Source organism: Gallus gallus, chromosome 11, assembly GCF_016699485.2.
Source record: "Gallus gallus isolate bGalGal1 chromosome 11, bGalGal1.mat.broiler.GRCg7b, whole genome shotgun sequence".
NCBI classification, from domain to species: Eukaryota; Metazoa; Chordata; class Aves; order Galliformes; family Phasianidae; genus Gallus; species Gallus gallus.
This window is the reverse complement of record NC_052542.1, coordinates 9131459-9145877: the sequence shown is the minus strand read 5'-3', so window position 1 is coordinate 9145877 and position 14419 is coordinate 9131459. Positions and strand designations below refer to the sequence as shown.

General features: G+C 35.2%; 1 long non-coding RNA gene across 3 annotated transcripts in view; it reads left to right on the top strand.

Annotated features, from left to right (window-relative positions):
- Positions 1-464: 464 nt before the first annotated feature.
- LOC112533279 overlaps positions 465-14419 on the top strand; it is a 182280-nt gene continuing 168325 nt past the window's right edge. For all 3 annotated transcript variants that reach the window (XR_005863058.1, XR_005863057.1, XR_005863056.1), the window contains exons 1-2: positions 465-565; positions 4444-4585. This is a non-coding gene — a long non-coding RNA (uncharacterized LOC112533279). The remainder of the gene's footprint in view (positions 566-4443; positions 4586-14419) is intronic.

Sequence of the window (14419 nt, the reverse complement as noted above, 5' to 3'; positions counted from 1 at the left end):
GGATAGAACCATGATGTTGTCATTTGGTATTTGAAGAAAAAGATGAGTATTCAAGAAGGTGTAGGATGGTTTCTGTAGGCTGATCTCAGGAAAGCAGAGGACTTCATGAAAACTAAACCCCATGGAAAAGCTGGTGGTGCCAGCCTGCTGAGGAATGCCTTTCAGGAATGTGCTTCATTTCCGGCTTATCATGAATTCTTTCCTTGTTTTAATACCTCATGCTCTTTGTTTATATGTTGAATAACTCAGTTTTGAGATACAGCTGAGCACTTTTTTGGATTTCAGATCAATGGCTTTGTAGTACTACTCAAGCTCTGATAGTATAAGTTACTAATTTACAGTGGAAATCCTGCCAAGTGGCATTCAGCACTTCACAAGACCGATATCTTATTATTTACACAGAGTCTTTTTGAGTTAAAATGTTATCAATTAGTATTTATATGTTGAGTTGTTACTTGTGTCAACAGCCCTGTTTGAGCCATGCACATGATGACAGAACAAACCCTGGTAGATACAAGACCATGATGGAGCTTTGGATCTTCTGTACTTCAAATCACCATTAAAGGTATAAATTTTTGATTCAATTGAAGAGAGTTGTGGTGAATTACAGTGGTTTTTTTTTGTTGTTGTTGTTTGGTTTTTTTTTTTTAAACGATGACTGTTGACCAAATGCTCCAAATGTGTTAGGTGCTTAACTGGAATCTCAACATCTCTCAGCAAGAGAATAGGCATTTTGACACAGGTGACTATTGTTTGCAGGGCTGGGAAGGTATCTTTTCTTCCGTAGATTTCTCCTCTTGGATTTACTGATGTAACAGTAAAATGGAGCCTGTTATTTTCATGTCAGTCTAGAAAGAAAAAGAAAGCCTGGAGAAACATTGTTTCAGCTCAATTCTGTTTTACACCAAACAGATTCACAGTTGTATTTATTTCTGTAATGACGTTTTTAGGAAGCATTTTATATAACAAAAGATTAAATTATAAAAAGTTACAACTGAGATTTCTGTGCCTATCTCTGTGGTTTCTGAAGGAAACTCCTTTAAGATTTGCATATTTTAACGCCAGTGGTAGTGGCAGTAATTTATTATATTTTCCTCTTTCTTTGGTTTTATCTTTTTCTTTAAGCAGCAGGCAGATTTCTAACAGCAATAACATGTGCTCCTGCTTTGTTTACTCTAGCAATTTCATACAGTTGCTTTCAGTAAAGATACTGTACTTAAAAGGTGAGCAGAATACAGAGAATGTCTTCCAGTCACCTGAGATACCAACATGTGGAAGAAAAAATATTGAAGCAATATGTACTTTTTCCTTGGTTTTATGAGCATAAAGTTTTGAAACAATTTATCTGTCTCTTCAGCAATATTTGTGACTTTCATAAATCATATTTACATATATTTTATGGAAAAATAGCTCCCCTTTCTACCTCTGTATTGAAAAGAGTCTTTGCAATCTGCTCTCTAATAAATTAAAGTAGCTGGCCACATCTTCTTCGAAAATCATAAGTGGGATTGCAGTGCCCATTGCCCATTAACTTTTGATAATGCCCAAGAAAGTTTGTAAATTTCTCATGGATCTCTCAGATCTGTCCACAAATAGTGGTGAGGAATTTACTTTGGTTTTAGGAGCAAGAAATTTGCCATCTCACACTCTTTCTACCTCAAAGTTGATCATTGTTTGGCACTGTATCCGTGTTTTTTTTTTTTTTTTTTCCTCAGAAAGGTCAGTGTTCATAGGGTGAAAGTGTTTTACCTCCAACAGTGCTACCTTTTGTAGTTTTGCAAATATAAATTTCTAAAAACATGGTTTCTGATATGCCTTGTGTACAAGTTCACTTCAGCACAATGATAGCAGCATCTGTAACAACAGCCATTGTTGCTGGAGAAAGCCCATATGAGAGTGGATATGTAGAACTTGTGCCCCTGTGTCTCTGTTCATTTGCAGGGTGCCTTTGGATGGATTATCTCCTTTCTCTCTCCTCTTTATATGGATTTAAAGCTATACATACTATAATTTATTTTAGTGAGTACCTACTGAATGGAAACACTGGCCACAGATTGCCATAGAAAAATGAACAGTCGTTGTCTACAGACATAGGGAACAAAGTACTCCAAACGTAGCTTAGATAAGTCTGTGGTACTGCTGCATCATTGGCTCAAAGATGGGTGCCTAAAAAAGGGCTAATCTGGTGGAAACACTGTTGTTTTTTTTAGCAATGTGGATTAAAAATGATGATTATTGGATTTGGAAATTAAAGTAAACTATGGTAGTTTGCCAGATAAAACCAAGATAAGCTTTGTACTGTGCTGGTGATTTCAATACTCATTGTTATCGTTTACACTGACAAATTTAATCTGAATTGGCTCCATATCCAACAGTGCATTAAAAACAGGAAGTAAGAAAAAGTGTCTTCATTTTTGAAAACATTTCTCAAATCTAAAAAAAGAAAAGTATTTTCTGAAAACATTGTCAATATATTATTAAGAATTATTTTAAAAGATTTTGGAATCATAGACTGCTAATTTAATATAAATGCTAATAATATTCTGCCAAGGACTGTTTTAAGCATCAAAAAACAAAAAAATCAAAACAAACCAACCAACCAAATGAACAAAAAAAAGCCCCATGGAATAGCTAATAGTAATGAAATAATTTTAGACAGTGCCTTAGTTTGGGGAAATATATTTTATGTTACAGAATTTCAAAAGAGAAAAATATTTTAAGATGTTCTCCTTATGCTTCTATTGTATTTTTACTTTATTGGCGGTGATTTCTACTTTTGACTAGCTAATGGGAATGTATTTTTTCTCTGTATTGCTATTACCTCTTCCTGCTACTTTCCAGGTCACTAATTTTTCTGCTTAGAGTTCATTCTGCTTAGACCGATATGCTGTCTTTTTTAATGAGGTTATTTCTGGGTTATTAGCCTTCCTGTTATATGATACCTTATGTGAAAGATCTAATTGATGTAAATCAAACATTGCTTGAAGAAGAAAATCAAAGTGATCTTTTAGATATTTTGTAGGTTCATGTGTATCTCAGAAATTCTGTATTTGAAGCTACTTTTAAGACAAGAGGGTTATATGTGGCTAATAACACAAATAAATCTTTTTTTATTCATACATTAACAGGTTCAAAGAAGTGGAAATTGAAGAAATGCATTGGCATTTTGGTTTGCTGAATAAGCTTTAGATGAAATTAGTCTGAAAAGTATTTTGTGGGAGTGGTTTAATTGTACAGTTCAATAACCTCAGCAACATTTTTATTAGAGCATTCTTACATAAGCCGTTAAGCTTTAGGTTAATTTTTACTGCTATTTTCTGGTTATATTTAATAACAGAGGTTGGAAATACAATAAAGACTATGATACACCTTGTTAAAACTTTTGAATGAATTACATGTATGATGCATTTTTTAGAATTATTTTTGCTGCAAATCTAGAAGGATTGTGTTATGATGTTACACGTATGAAAAGCATGGTTTTTCTTTTTCCAGTCATTTCACTTGTGGCAGTAGCTAGTGCCAAGGGGAATAGTCTGACTTCTGTATGTAACTTTTATCAAAAAGAAAACTGTGATATTTTGGTTTTTCACATTGTCTTCCCTTCTTTTGCCATCTGATATCTTTTTGCCTCTGCTTAAATGTAGTTTAAAGGTATGGGAGTGACCTTTATCTGTAGTGATTTATATTCTTTCATACAATGTGAGCATGTTTTACGTAATGTGCACACAAAAGAGGTGGTGTTTCTTGAGCAAATATCTGGTACACTATGCCCCAATTTACCCACATATGAATATTTAGGTAAGAATTTCACCCGAATTTAATGTTTGCTCTGCCAGTCACCAAGTGATAACATATTTTGTGTGTTTTAGCACTGGAGCATATAGCAGCATCGACCTCTGCTGCCACACCTTAACTCTATTTAATGCACGTACAAAATTGTTTTGATGCAAAAAACTAGGATAAAATCCTATGTTGATGTATTTTACAGGTCTATACAAAAGTTAGCTGCTAATCAAAAAGCCTTTCATGATAATAGGATACATTTTGTTTTGTCTTGCTCAGAGCTAGCAAGCTATCCATAATTACTATTCTTGAATCACTAGTATTTATTGTTATTCTTTATTTCACAAGAACTTCAGTATACTTCTGTGCTGAGGGTCACAAATATAAAATGTTGGAGTTTTTGCTATATCTTACACCGAACTTCTGAGTGTTCTTGGTGTCAGTGAAGGATTTAGTAGGAATCTGAGGAAGCCTAAACTAAACTACGTATTCTGAAAATGGATTTAAAAATATGTCTGCAGATAATGTCTTTCCAAACCAAACTTCTTGATGAATTTTTGATAACTGTTACATTGTGTGAAATATTATAGAGAATGAAAACACACATTACAAAAGATATCATGAATCCAAGCAAAAATTTCATTTTTTTCTTCTTGCCAGTGGAAAAGACTGCAACAGTTCAGGTAAAAGCATAAGCAAATGGCATCCAGTCAAAGGTGGCATCCAGTCAAAACAAACCTTTCTCCATAGTTCCATTGTCATCTTGGACTTATAGAAGATGCTGTCACTTCTGGTTCTGAAGGTATGTACAGATGATATTGCACTGGCACAGATCTTGCAGTGTGCAGTGCTGTTGAGCGTCAAATAACTTGTGTCTTTTCCCAAGATGAAGGAGTTAGGCAGTTGGTTATAGTTGAAGGATCTAATTGCATGTTTTCACAGGGTTTGGAGTTTTTAAAGAGAGTACAGGTGCTCCTGATGCTGCTGCAGCACTAGGAGGTGTAAGCTTTGTACATTATACGTTTTAAGAGGTGGAATCTTCAAAACTGTTCAGGCAGTAGTTTCTAGCTTTGTTTTAAAGACAACAAAAAAAGCTTTTTCCTTACATTTATGTTCTAGTCCTGGAACTATGTACATGGTTTAGGTCTCTGGGTTTAAATGAGCAGAGGATTTGTGGGCTTGGACACATTAGGGTTTGAATCTTGCAGCAGGAGAGCAGGTGTGATAGTTCATTATGTCTGTCATTAATGTTTCAGCTACCACCAGGAACACTTTTTTCTTTGAGCGAGTTAAGTTGCAAATACAGGTCTGAAGACTTGGCAGGAATCCTCTATTTGCTTCGCTTGCTCTCAAAGAAATATTTATCTTCAAATTAGGGGCTCTGTAGTAGGGGGCGTATTTATGAGCTCTTAAAAATGTGAGAACATTGGTGTAAATGTCTCAGGTACTCAGTATGGTGGTGAATCTTTTGTTTTGTTTTGCTGTGTTTTGTTTGGACACAGAAGAAAGGAAGTTGCATCCCAAATTTATAGATGTACTTTCACATTTGCTTTTTCAGGTATGTGAAATGGTTGGTGCTTGCTTCCAGGCCTATATCATAATCTAATAAACCTTTAATCTGGCAGAGTCTTTAAACCACTCTTTCTGAGTAATTTAAACTGTTGTATCTGCCTGCCTGTAAAAGATGGATAGTATTACTATTCACCTGGGAACTATCTTCATTAATAAATTTGGATGAGATTCCATTCACTCTTTTCATCTGTGCTTGATATAGAATTCTGCAGGTGCAGTCAGAAATGAAATTGGGGGCGGAGGGGAGGAGGGAAAATAAGAGCATCTAACTTCATAGCAGATTTTTTCCCCTTTTGTTTTATCATTTTGACATATCACTTTACACGATCGGTCACTCTTACTGCTATTGCACCCAAACCCACTAGTACCTATGAACGTTGATAGCATTTGTAGTTTTTTTAAGAGGCTCTGTTAACATCAAATATGAATATTCTTTTTATCTTTGCTGATAGTAATTAAATGCAATAGAGATCATCCAGGACTTGAAAACGCAGGTCAGGGTTCAGAGCTGCAACTACTTAGAGTTTGAGAGAGTTTGGGTGCAGACCTGGGGCTCAGGATTACTTTGAACTTGTCTTCATCTTAGGGTCATTAAAATATCTGTTATAGATGCTGTCCTGAGGCCCCTTCCTCATTTATAAAATGTTTTTGAATTTTACAAGATGATGCATGGATAAAGTTATTACGATTGCATAGCACATCTCATGTAAAACTCCTTGGAATGTTTTCAGCCTTTGTCACTTGAAGGCAGTGGCTCTTCTGCATTTGGATATCTGATGTGCAGGAAGGTGGTTGGTGGCATGCTTTAAACATGGCAGATTATTGACCGACAATATCCAATTTGAGGGTGTGCATGTTTTGGTTTTTTTTTTTTTTTTTTTTTTTAATTTGTATATGAAACACTGGGAATTCTATCTCAGTACTTCTACAGTTTGTGTACAAGCAAAAAAAGATGAAAATTCCTTCTATCTGCCGCTAATAATTAAAGAAGTAGCAACAGAGATCTAAGATATAAGGAACTTTAACTATTGCACTTCCATTAGAAGCAAAAATTCATAAGCTGGAGCAGCACTGAAGAGCACTGATACCTTTCTTTTTCAGTATCCTACTTATCAGAAACATCAGTGCTAAGAACATTGTGTTTTCTGATCTAGCAGTCACAATACATCTTATTTCAGAGTAGTATATCACTATAGCCAGTCAGTTAGCACCTTGGTGACAAAATGTATATTGGAATATATTGGAGCGTCTTTTTACTGTGCTGTACGGGAATAGCCTATCTTGGCAATGACCCCCATGGGGACCCTCCTCTGTTGACAATGCCATGAGGACTCTGGAGTGACTCAGGTTGATCTTGATCAAAGATACTGAATGGATCAAATCATGCTACATGCACCATGAATTCCCACTACTTCTTTACTCACCCACCTACTACTGGAGTATTACAGATCAATTTAGTAAGAGTGTTAACTGCAAGCATTTTTATTTCCTTTGCTCCTTTTTCATATCCCAGAAGATGAATTCTTATATACTCAGTTCAACATGTGGATGGCCAATTTACATTGTAATTCCTAAAACAGTTTGTTTCGAATTTATGCTAGCTAGAGCTCAATGGTGCTGAGCATTTCTAAATTCCTTTCTTTACTTGCACGCGTTCTGGCAGGAAACATTATTCTTTTTGGTTAATCTGACTTTCTAAGATAATTAATTTGTATTTGGAGCTTTCAAAAAGATTTTAATTAAAAGTCAGATTTACACCAAAATGTTCCCCAGGATTCTGGATTTTCTTTGTTTTATACCGTGTGTACACTTCTTTAGAGTCCTGCAGTAAAACCACAGTCATGTAACATATTCTGCAACCCTCAGAGATATCCTGGGAAAGTAGATTCCTTCTACTGTTTTTTTCCAGATTAGATTGGTTTATAAAGTGGTCTGGAATGTGAACTTCCTTCTCTGTTGTGATCTTGTTTTGTTTGAAGCCATCTTTACATCGTGATAAAACTTCTTTCTTAAAAAAAAAAAAACAAAACCAAAAACAAAACAACACAAAATACTTAATTTCATTAATCTGTTTAGCAATACCAATATAATGAGCCATAATATTGATTTTTTTACTTAGGATTTAAAATCTCTATTTCTTTCCTCAGAATTAAATGCTTCAAACTGATAGTCAACCTCTTTACAGTCCCCTCTTTAATTTAGTTGTTATAATTAGGCATTAACTGGTGTCGGTGGTATAGCCAGTTACAAGCCATTCTGTTCTGCTTGTCTTGATTATCACAGTTTAGATGTAAAGTAAATTAGAATGAAAGACTATACAGTCCAATTACAGATAAAAGCAGCAAACTCTACTGCTGTAATTAGATGCCAGTACTATTTTTCTTAGATTTTCTATCTCTGAGGGCATTTCTTGTAGCTACTTTGCTGAAGCTAATGTTTAAAGATTTAATAAATGTTGTGTGTCTTTGTGGCATCATCTTTGCTCCTTAAGCTGTAAGTAGCCTTTTCTGAGGCACAGATCCTGTGTCCATGCATTTCTTGTGTATGACACACTTCTCTTTCAAGGTGAGGGAATGGGTTATCCATATTACAGGTGCACTGACATTAATAAGCACGAGAGTGAGATATTTAACGTGTGTTTTTTGTATTAGTGCTTATTGCTGTAATGCAAACTAGTACCATCCACTTTTCTGGGGGTTCCTCCACCACTGTGACCGCTCCACCAGAGGACAGTTTCCTCTGTGAATCTGCCACAAATCCGTCTCTGCTGTACCTCATTGACAGCCGCAGTTTAAGCAGCACCTCCCGGAATTATTCATTTAAAAGAGTCTCTGCTTCAAGGAGTTCATGGGAAGACAAAGACACCCAGCAGGCAATTGACTTGTTCAACATCATATAAAGTTTCCTGGCTTGCAGTCCAGTACCCTACAAACAAACTCTTGTTATCTCCCTAAGAAATCTGTTCTAAATGGGCACACAAACATTCACAAAATGGCAAAAAAAAAAAAAAACAACAACAACAACAACAACAAAAAACAAAGTAGGCTTGGGCCTGCATTTCTCAAGTGCGCAGTCTTTTGTTTGCCTTGATATCTTTTGCCAAAAACAATGAAGTGTATGACTGGCAATAAAGTTCTATGTCCGAATTCACAGAAACATTATGAAAGGGATAAGAGTGACAAGAGCTATTTCAGCTTTTCAGCAAGATGGTCACTGTAAATGTGACATTTTTGGTACTTTGACCAGTAAAGACAATGTAGTTGTGCTAATTCATAACTGCAATAAATAAATAAATAAAAATTTTGGCAGTGTTTATCCTTAAGTCCATGAGGTGCAAAGGAAGTACCTTTATAGCAATTTAGGAAAAGTCAGGTGTTTGCTACAACTGATCAAAAAGACCTAACAAAACTTTTTTTTGCGTTGAAAAATTTGAAAGTATGAGGGCTGCTCTGAAAGCAATACCTCCTGTTTTCTTATGTTGGCGCACAGTGTCAGAGCTGGATGTTGGTGGTATGACAGTAGAGGTTGAACCTCCCCACTAGTATTCTATTCCATTTTGTTGCCGTGTAACATGTCAGCAGAGGGGCAGTCTGACAAAATGGAGTCTGACATGGAAGTGCAGGTGTTGCAAAGTTGTGTCATTGAATGCCTCTGTGTGGAAAAAAAGTGTTGCCCACTGCCATTCATCAATGCTTGCTGATTATTACAAGCACAGCATGCAGGCTTTTGTTCTGCTGGTGAAACTGCATAGCTAATGCTGGTGACATGTATTGGAAAATAGTGTTTTGTAGCTTAGAATTCGCTCTATCAAAAAGTGTTATTGTGTTCTTTGTAGCTGTTGTATTTTTCATGGAAATAAATAGGAGGCATTACTTTTGGAGCAACTTATGTTTAATCTTGTTGGGGGAAAAACTGAATTTTAGTTAGCACTTTATGGGACGTTGAATTAAACTATGTTTAGTTTAGACTAGTCTAAATTTTTTTTTTTTTGCAAAGTTGCTTTAAGTCGTTCCATTGCATATTAAATATTCTTACTAGTAAACATTGGTATTATGTTATCTTTAGTGTTTATGATGTGCTTAATATTTTACATGATGCAATCAGAATAAGATTGCTGAAGGAATAATTTCTTCATAAACATATATCTGAAAATATTATTGGGAGCAGTATTTTACTAGAAAGTAGAGTGATTGTTGTTTTGCACCAGCTTGCAATCTCTTTTCAATTGAAATAATTGAAATGCCAGTTACAGACAAGTTTTCTAGGCCTTTAGGAAATGACAATATGTATTGTATGTAACTGAGTATCCGAGGTGTCATGCTTTAAGTCACAAAATATTATGAAAAAACTGTTAATACAAATTATTATCAGTAAGAGATAGTGCTAGAAACAATCTCAAACAAGGAAACTGAGGAGTATAGTGCTCCTTTTGTGTGAAATTTGCTCGAGTAGAGTTCAGTTCAGTTGCTTGGAGCTTAGGTCACCCTAGTCTACTCTTTTAGAGGTGAACTAAACCTCTAGAGCAGAGTTTGAGAAGGCAGCAGTAACACTACTGACTCAAATATTGGCTGCATTTCTTTTACACCACTTCCACGATGTACTTGAAACATGAAAGGCATCTATATAAGAGCTTCACAATGGACTTTACATTGTCTGGAGAACTTGTATCACTATAGAAACAGGAAATCTAAAGAAATTTTATGTGAGTATCATAATATTAGAGACCATTATTGGAGCAATGTTATAGCTGGTAGTAAAAGAGATTTAAAAAACATACTTGTGTTATCGATGTTTCTCTCTACCTGCTGTGTTTGAGTATCATTTTAATGTACCCGTAAAGTGGAAAAGGCTCATGTTGTTTGATTCTCTAGGGTAAAGTTAATTGGTAATTTAAACCAAAATGATAATCAAAAAAACATTTAGTAAGTTACATTTTTCAAAGCAGTGTTAAAACTTCCTGTTTCATGGCGAATGTACAGAAAACGATGTATGTTGATTTAAGGAGACTCAGTTTTATTTGATTAATTTTCTAAAGATCACTTAAGGTGTGAGCAAAGCATATATTTTCTTGTGAAACCAAATTGGTCAGACCCCTTGGTAATTTTACCTACAATTAGTTTGGTATAATTAGCACAGCATACAACAATTTAGTCTGCTTCCACAAAAAATAAAGAAATTGTTCATGAGGTCATAAAACTCTTTAAAAAATTGCTTAATGAACAACTCAGCCGTGTGTCTTAGAAGATGAGAATTGCTATTAAATCTGTAGAATGTGGAGATGCAGTATGTGTACATTGTACATAATGATTTTGATATAAAACCCACCTTACAGGATATTCTACAGCATGGAAAAATACCATGAAGTTACATAATGAAAAGCTGCATCTAGACGTATCAGGCTGAAATGAGATGATGTGTGCAAGCTAAATCATGGCATCTCCTCATTTCCGAAGTCTTGTGTTTTCTACCTTAGTTACTACCTTAACATGAACTCTGATTTTCTTTTATTGGCAGTGATTTTTGCTTTTAATGAAAATAGTTTCATTGTTCGTATTTAGGATCTGGGGCTGAATTATGGACTAGTACTTAAGGTGAAATTGTTTGATGTCACTGCTGCCCAAAGCCAGCAGACACGCCAAGAACCTCCTATTGTGATTTTCTTTATTTAAGGAAAGGAAATTGCTAAAAGTTACGCCAGGCTTAGGTCATCTGACAGTCCAGAGATAAGGACCAGCTCAATGGAAGAATACTGAGATGCATTTACAGAATGTGTTCTTTCACCAGAGTTGTTCCACACTTTATTTTGCTGTGTAAATCCACAGAAAAAAACTTCTGGTTTTTAATGCATCTGCTTTGCTAACAAGGTGGAGCTAAACCGATTTCCTCCCACATCAATCTGGAGACTGAAGCAGCTTTTACTTTATTTCCTCTTTAGATGATGGTGGAGACTGGGGCACCTGCTCTCACTGGGCCTTTCCTCAGGGGGAAAAAATAATAATAATAAAAAAAATAATCCAGAAAAGCTGTATTCAGTTTCACAGTAATGGCTATGAACCCTTTCCTTGTTAGCTCAAAGGTTAAATAGAAAGTGATAAATAAACAAATGATTAATTTCTGTAACTCTTCACTCGCAGCAAAAGAATACTTGTAGCCTATTATCTTCTATGGAAGTGGATGCTGCTCAAGGAGATGGCAGCTTTGTGTGGAGCTGATCAGTAGATAGATCTGGATTAATTCTCTGTTCATAGTATGATGGTATTGGAAAAGGAAAAAAGGCAAAACAAAAAGCCAGAGTCTGAAATGAGGTTTCCAATTAGAAATAAATAGTACCTAAAGTCAACTTGGGCTTTTAGGTAAGTGTAATGTTTTGCCATATATCTCCAGAATTAGGGGGAATGGATCATTGCCTTTTTAATTTAGCAAGAGCAAACTGAATCACCTAAATATTAATCTATGCATTTGCTGTAGCTTCTATCACCATATTATCATGATGCTGATGTGTTTTCTCCTCTTCAACAGCTTTTTTCCTTCAGCCATTTTTGTGGCTTGAAATCTTATCATCGTTTCCCACTGCCAAACTATATCAAGAAATCTGTTTCCATTGCCAATTGTAGCAGGATGATGTACTTGAGCTTGAAAATATTGTTTCTATTCTAACTTTTGTCAACAGTGTACAGTAAAGTCTTTTGGGTGATACTTTCAAGATGCACGCAATATTAGCCAAAACGATGTCAGTCATAAAAGTTCCTTGTCTCTTGGGGGGGGAATGGTAAATTATGCAAGTTTTTGAAAATCCTAACATTTACTGCAATAGTTTGTGGCTTCATAAGATCTTATTTCATTGGTTGCCATGCCTCCAAAAAGCACCATCCTGTGCACGACACAAGACCTCTTTCCGTGGGAAGCTAATGGAATACCTCTTGGCAACTTTCCAGCTAATAGTCTGCTCCAGATGGCGTTGCTTACAACTTCTGAGAAGCACAGGAGCAGGCAGCAATTGCCTTATTCTGTCTGTCAAATAAACAATACATGTTTTGGAAGGTTGAGATGCAGTAAAAATAAGAGCTGTTCCAATTCAGTGTGGGAATTCCATGTAATACCTCGTGGCATTAAAAATGGTAGGCTTGATTTTTAGCATGGCATCTCCATAAGGAAAATGACTGCTCTGTGAGAGAAGGTGATGCCTTTTGGCAAAAAAACCACCTAGTAGACTGAATACTATTACTTAAACAGACCCAACCCCATGGCAGTTTAGACAGTGAATCTTCTGGCAATTCAGACAGTAAACGTGGAAAAGCCAAACCTTCTTTTTGCTTAGGAATTAGAGCATTCACTGTGGTTATCCAAGTAGTCAACTGTATAAGTGCAGTTAACAATTTGGATTCTCCTGCCTGTTCTTTCCTTGCATATTATAGGTAAAGATATATCAGCAATTTGTAAGAATTAGGCCCAGAGAAATATCGTTGTGACTGTTGTATAGAAAACAATGGAATAATTGAGATTGTTCATCTCGTGATAAGAGCTGCAATATGTGCATGTTGATTTTACTCTTTATTCTCTTTGTATGTGCTCATTGCTTGTCAGTTTATTGGCCTGTAAGAATCCCCCAAAATAGTAGTAATTAATCTTTAGTGATACTGAGTATTCTATTAGCTGATAATAATAACTTTTACTTCCCCTCTGAGGGCTTCTTTAACCTTTGTGAAATATGAAGTATTGTTCTCAATTAGTTTACTACAAGGAGAGAAATATAGAGATAAACTGAAGTCATGGGAAAGTTACTGTAAGCAATTCAGATCAAATGTTTAATTGGTAGAAATTGGCCTTCCTCAAAGTTTTGTGTGCAGTTATCAGTATCCTGATGAAGATTAGCTTTTTTGCCATCTCCACCAGAGATTTAAGATTTTTTTCTCAATAGAGTTGTTTTTTTCCTCTTTTTACTGGATGACTGTCTGCAGGTACTCATGGCTGTACCTCTATAGCATGCTCACAGACATCAATTTTTTCAATAATCCAAAAAAGAATTCTTCTGGAGACACAGCAAAGAAGGATTATACAAACTCAGATTTCAACCACTTGACTAAGCAAAGAATTAAGTTTACATCCATTGCAACTTACATTTTAAGATATTATGTTTGAATGTTTTGACAGAAGTTGGTGGCAAAACTCCCATAGAAATTACATTGGAATCAGGATTTTACAGTGGAGTTGGACTCTAAAAATTTTTCCCTCTGTCAATTCACATGTAAATTTCACCTACAGGAATGACAATCATGACTATTTATGTTGGAAATTCTTCACTTGGGTCTGGAATTTACACGACCCAAATATTTAAACAAGTGTTTTGAATATTTTACAGCCTATTAAGTGTCAGACATGGTTCAATTTGATGTTCAGCTATCAACTTGGAATGCAAGTTTACTTAATTTCTTTCAGTGAATTGGCTTAGTCATTTAGGGTAGGGAAGGTTAGCTGAAGATTTCTACATATAAGAAATAAGTAACTTTATTACTTAGATCTACTACTTTCAAACAACAGACGGAATTAAAGGTGAAAGATATTTCTAAAAGCATGTGTTTGTGCATACACAAGGGTTTCAGGGCCTATGCATTTGCTTGTTTAGAGTGTGTGCACTTGTATACTCAGTAAATGGCATCTTAAAAGTAGTGAATAGTGAGGATAGCAGGACAAAAAACTAAACAGAAAAGAATAATTACAACAATAACTATTCCTTCCATTTATTCTAAGTATATAACAAAATAGCATTAGGAAAAACAAACAAAAAAGTGTGCATTTATTCTGATAGTAAAAAAAAAATAAGTAAAAAATAAAAAATGAGATCCGTTCATGAAAATAATGGATCTTATCCAAACTGGTTAAATACTTGGCTGATACAATGTAGTTGTGTACTGAATTGCTTAAGTGCAATTAGAAATCATTTTACAGTTTTAAGAACCAAAATGAATGGAAATAAAAATACGTTCCTTAGAATTCCAAGATTACTGTGGTTCCGAATAAGAACAAACTTTACTTTGAGTAGCATATTCATAAGAAATGACTGAAC